The following is a 6000-nucleotide window of genomic DNA, read 5'->3' on the forward strand; positions in this document are numbered from 1 at the left end:
TACAGATTAAAGCCCCAGCACAGAGAGCTATTAAAAATTGAAAGGAATTAGAGCAATTTTGCTGGTCTGTTTTCTCTAAGTGATCTGGTAAACTGCAGAGCTAGAAAACTGCAGAACAATTTCCACACAATTTTGTCCAGTTGTCAGTAGAATAAGAGGGGGTTGAAGTGGGTCCTAATAATCAAATACATAGTTAATGGGATATATATTCCCTTCAAAGAAGGCAACCTGAAGACTCATCAATAATTATAAATTGCTGCAAATTATTGAAGCTGGTTTATCTCCTGGGAATAGCAACAGAAAAAAGTATTGCAGAGGCAGCAGTATTTGGGGAGATGTGATGATGAGGCAAAAGGCTATTCTGGTCCATTTTTATAGTAGCTGTCTTTGCAACAGTCCTGAGGCAGCCCTAGTAAGGGCAGGATGAGCAAATTAGGTTTGCCTGAGGGATAGACAATATTGTCCCATTCTTCCATTGGTCTGAATTGTCTCTGTTCACTAGAATGAAAATCTTGTTTAATTTTGCATCTTTTGCAATTACTGTGGAACCAAGGGACCCAAGGGCAGGGATTGATTTACTGCTTCTTTAGTGTTTAGGTGCACTGACCAACAAATTGCTTGCTAATTTCAAAGGACTGACATATTTTAAAGGAAGATGCTGTCCTATTGTTGCAGAGAGAATATGCAAAATTGACTGGATTTTTTATACAGCTGAAGCTCTTATACAACAGCAACCTTTAGTATAACTGCAATTAAGATTAAAAAAAAAAAGCGCAAAACCAGAGTGTGACCATAAATATTAAACCCAGAGAATTCAAAAGAAGATAAAGGACTTAATAAAATGCTTATGTATAAGGCTAGTAGAGACAAGATCATCTTACCAGCCCTACTACATTCCTGAGAAATTCTTATTATTGGAGAACATAAGGTTTCACTCAGGCATTCTTTGTCTTAGTTACAAAAGTTAAGCTAGGCTAAAATCTTTCATTAAAAAGCAGGCAGAGTCCAAAAGTAGGTTTTAGACATGATGGCTCTGATGTAAACTAAACCTTGTGACCCCCAAATTTATGAGCAGGCTCTAGCAGTTATGTGCCTGATCTGAGCTATCAAAGTGATGACTCATTGTATCCCTTGTTTTTCTCTCTGTTTTTTCTCTGTGACTTATCCGTGTTGCTCAAGGCAGACAGGAACAAAGCCAAAACCCTAAGAGAGTAAGTTTTGTTAGTGGTGTGCTGGGAATAGTCTGTGAGGGGCAGACTGGGGAAAAGTGAGGGACAGAAGTCCATCCCAATGTCCTCATCAACACCTCAGATAAACACTATCCTAGAATTGTTCAGATTGGAAAAAAGCCTTTAATGCCACTGAGTCCAACCATTAACCCAGCACTGCCAAGTCCAACATTAAACTGTACTCTAAGTGCCACATCTACACAGCTTTTAAAAACCCCCAGGGCTGCAAATATTCAGCAGCAAAGTCCTCTCCTTGCAGAGCTGCACAGGTAAAGCTGAGGTGCAGGTGTGCAGGCTGCATTACCTGAGGGGCCCCCAAAGTGCTCTTACAGTCCTGTCTGCAATTTCATGTCCCCACAACATCCGTACCTTGTGTCAGGCATCAGCCCTGGTATGGTCTGAGTCTATATACAGCCTGTACAGTGTTTTAAGAATGAAAGTGCCCTTGGTGCTCATTTATGTGAAGCAGCATTTGAAAATAGAACCCTACTGTGTAAATAAACAACTGGCCCACTGTCATCCAGAAAATAGCAGGAGTGAGGGTGAGGCACCACCAAAGAGCAGTGAAAATACTAATTTTCACAATATTCCTTTGGCAAATGTGGTTCAAGTTGCAGAATTATAAGGTGAATGAAAAACATAAGCACAGGCCACAGGCAGAGGAGATGTAGGAATCAGACTCCAGCTGCCTTCAGATCTGTTCCTCAGATAGCCTAGAAATGTTTTCCATGTGCAGTACAGATAATCAGAAACCATGCCAGCCTTGAACTGAAGGAGTGCTAAACTGATCAATATGACAAAATGTTTTGAAGCAGCATTAGCTTGCAAAGCTGCTCAAATCTGTTTCGTTGAGGCCGTGTTAAAATTAATTTTAATGCATTTTAGCAAGTGTGTCAAAAGAATTCTGAGGGAAGAAGTCTATTGATACAGATCACTCACCAGACCCAGAGTGAACGGTTTTACAGCCTGGCATATAAAAACAACTTTAGTCTATTTAGCAAGATGCCCTAGGAACCAATTTTCTAGAGCCATTGTAATTGCTCACCATGAAAATTGCAGGTTGTGTTCAAGAAAGGCTAAACACCAGCAGAACCTTTGTGCGTGTGCTCCACTTTCTGCCGAGCAGCTTTGGCTGCAGCTTTCTGAGCATCGTATCTCATTTACAAGGTGACCCAGAACACAAAACCTTGTAATTAGCCTGAAAACCCAACCTGCTTTCTCTCCCTGCCTGCCAGCCCCCTCGCCTTCTGCTGCCCTTGGTTGCGATGGCAGCGTTTTCCCAGCAAAGGGGGGGGTCTCATGCAGAAGGCGAGCAGTGTAGCCAAGATATTCAGAGCTTTTGCACGCAGCCAGATAAATATTCATGATGCAACTGTGTGCTTAAGAGCTGCTTTTTGAATTAAGTTCTGAGGCTCTTGTTCACCCTCAAATAACACCCAGGAGAAACTTTTCCTTATTTAAAAATAAACAAATTCCTAGATAGACTGCAAATGTGAAGTTACCTTCCTTCCCCAAAGAAGCAATAAGGAAGTGCCAGGAGAGGAGGAAGAAGGATGAATCAGGTGCTTGACCAGTATAAATTGGTCTGTTGAGATCTGTAAAACCTCCCCAGCTTTCACTAGGTGACAATTATCATTTGGCCTATCGTATTCATGGTACAATCAAAAGCACAATTATTCTAACTGATGAGAAGTTATGCAATGATCTATGTGTTACTTTTAAGTATGTGGTATGAATTTCTTACACAGTACAAATCACAAAAGGTCATAAGTAAATACTTACATCTGCAAATGTATTAAGAGCTGATCTTCTATTAAATGATTTCACATCTTATCCTGTGTGGCTTTCTCTTTTTTCATGTCAATTAATTTTTTTTTCTTTACCATGAGGAAACAACCAAAATGTCTCAGTATGCTTTGGTGCCTATTTCAGCATAAAAAAAAAAAAAGTAAAAAAAAAAACGTACTCACAGATGATTTCAACAGCATTTTTTGAAGTAGTTAACATCTATGCTGACTAGGGCTTGTTTTAGCTCATAAATCTTATAAGCATCAAAAAAGATGCTGTACCTTCAGCAGAACACTGATTACTATAATACATCTTTCTGCCATAAGCTGACAGAGATGCAGATACAAAAAAATAGAAGGACTTGAGTGATAGAGATCAACTTCAAGCTTGGTGACATTAAAACATCTCAAGGAAAGAGGAAAAACTGAGGAAAAAAAAAATCTGCTTCCATCTGGGTATCCACATTTGGATTAAGAATTTTGTATTTTTTAACCAGTGTATGAGCTTTATATGTCAGTGGCAGGCTTCTGTAAAGCGAAAGACTGAGAAGTACTCTATCACTACAAAGTACATTTTGGTTTTTCTAAATAATACAAAGTAGACTTTTGAATTCTGAAATAACAGAATTTACTTAATGTTGAAATTAATAACTTATGTAGTTGCTTAGCAACTCAGACAATACTAACATCCTTAGCCAGGTATAGAGTTCCTTTTCTGACAGTATCTTTAATTTAAAGCTTTGGAATAACTTCCCTCCCTGTTCTGCTCTAAACCCAAGGCTCTCCCCCTTCCTTTTCTCCCTGTACAAGAGGTAGCCTTGATTTAGGGGAAGTGATTCCACAGAATTGAAAACTGTGATATGGCCTTTGAACCATTTATGAGGAAAGGCAGCTGACTTTTGTTTTCATTAAGTAATTTGTTAATTTTAATTGATTTTTTTTAACCTCGTCTTTGTCCTGAACCAGAGAAGCAGAAAAGTGGACTTCATAGGATACGGGAAGAAACTTTCCTCTCATGCTGTTAAAGAGAACTTTGCACCAGACCTGGATCAGATGTGCACAGTGAAATGACAAGAGGAAAATTTTTCAGCAGCAAAGCAGAGCAATGGAACTGCCAGTGACGTGTATGGAAGGAATTCTTCCATGGTGAGAGCAGTTAAGCACTGAAACAGGTTGACCAAAGAGGTGGTGAATTTCCTGCCTTGGCAATTCTCAAGACTCACCTGGATGACTTCCAGAAATCCTTTCCAATCATGTTTTTTGTGATTCCATCTATGGGACAAGTTATTTGTATTTTTCTGTGATTTCTGCACCGGGACACATTATGGATTACTTTCCCCAATGAAATACATTATGAGGATGACTAGGCCCCATGGTGAGGCTTAGGTAATGGAACAGAACGTGAGAAAATAGGGAACATAACAAGAGAAACTGCCAAACATAACAAACAGCAAAGTGAGCAGCTGGCAAACATTACAGTTTGTTTTAACACCATGAAAAACAGCTGGATTTCACAGCTGGTTATAGGGAACTGTGTGAGAGAAGGACAAACTTCCCAGGTAACTCTAAGAGAACTGGAAGGCAACGTTGGAGTCTTTTTGGGGAGTGCAATCTTGGGAAAAAATCCTCAGTGTTCATGTTACCATATCAATTAAACCTTGTAAAGGTTTGGGAAAACTTCACAGAAAGGGTTGTCAAGCATTGGAACATCTGCCCAGGGAAGTGGTAGAGTCACTACCCATGAAGGTATTTAAAAATGTGTAAATGTGGCACCTGGGGACATGATTTAGATGTGGATTTGGCAGTGCTGCGTTAACAGTTTGATTGGATGATCTTAGAGGTCTTTTCCAACCTTAATGGTTTTGTATCATGTAAGGTTGAGATATAAGAGCTAAAGGTATCAGAAGTGCCAGATGTGGTTATGGATGTAGGAAAACCAGAACCAATGGGGAAAAAGTAACTACAGTTGTTTATTTTGGAGACAAGGGTGGGAAAAAAGATGGATCAAGGTGGGGGCAGGAATTAGAAGCATAGGAAAACAGAGAAAAGTGTGGATAGATGAGGACAGCCATGTATAAGCAAGTTGCTGGTTAATATGGCTGTCCAACCAAGTCCTGCTTCAACTGCAGTTTCTCTTACCTTCTTCCTAAAATATTCTTTATTCTATTTTTGTTGTCATTATAGTGGAAGAGTTATATTGTCATTACATTGCAAAGGTTCCATATTGATAGAATTTCATACCTCCTTAGTGTTCCTTGTGGAGAGCTCCTCTAGGCACTGACTCTTCCTTATCCTCACAGCAGCCAACTGACTCCAGTTCCCCTCAACCAACCAGTCCGCTCTTTTATAACACTCTTGTTATTGGCTACAGCTGTGGCCTGTTAAAATCAGGCCTGCTCCTAATCTCTAATAATTGGCTCAGCTGCAACTCTTTAGGGGGTAAGATTACATTCTATACCACCTTCATTTAGCCATACTATATCCCTCTACATATTTTTCCTGTGCAGTCTCACTCTCTAGCCTCTGCTTGTGTGGAGAAGTTTGTGTCAGCAACTAGAGAAGGGGCCATGGATCACAAGGGTTCACAGTGCCAACAGTAGGACAGCACAAGATGTAGACACCCCTGTGTGATGAGGGAAAGGAGGTTAGGGCTGGGGCCAATTAGTTGCCAATGTGAAGTGGAAGATTTGGCAGAGCTCCTTCTGGAAAGAGCTGATAGCTGATACCCAGTTGTTACAGCACTCATTCCTTAGTCCCTCCTCGTTCCAGGTGGGACAGGATCAGGCTGAATACCTCCAGCAGGAACAGAACTTTGAAAAGCTGGATATAAAATGTTTTGCCCTGTTCAGTAACTGTTCTTTTAACCTTGATGTTTCTGATCCAAACATCATAGTACATATTGCTGGCAAATAACAAAAAACAGGAAGAGGGCTGAGGGAAAGAAGTATACAGCAGTAGATGTTTGCTTATTCTTTTCTTAATTG

Source organism: Agelaius tricolor, unplaced genomic scaffold, assembly GCF_023055355.1.
Source record: "Agelaius tricolor isolate 1412-34295 unplaced genomic scaffold, bAgeTri1.0.p SCAF_2, whole genome shotgun sequence".
Lineage (NCBI taxonomy): Eukaryota > Metazoa > Chordata > Aves > Passeriformes > Icteridae > Agelaius > Agelaius tricolor.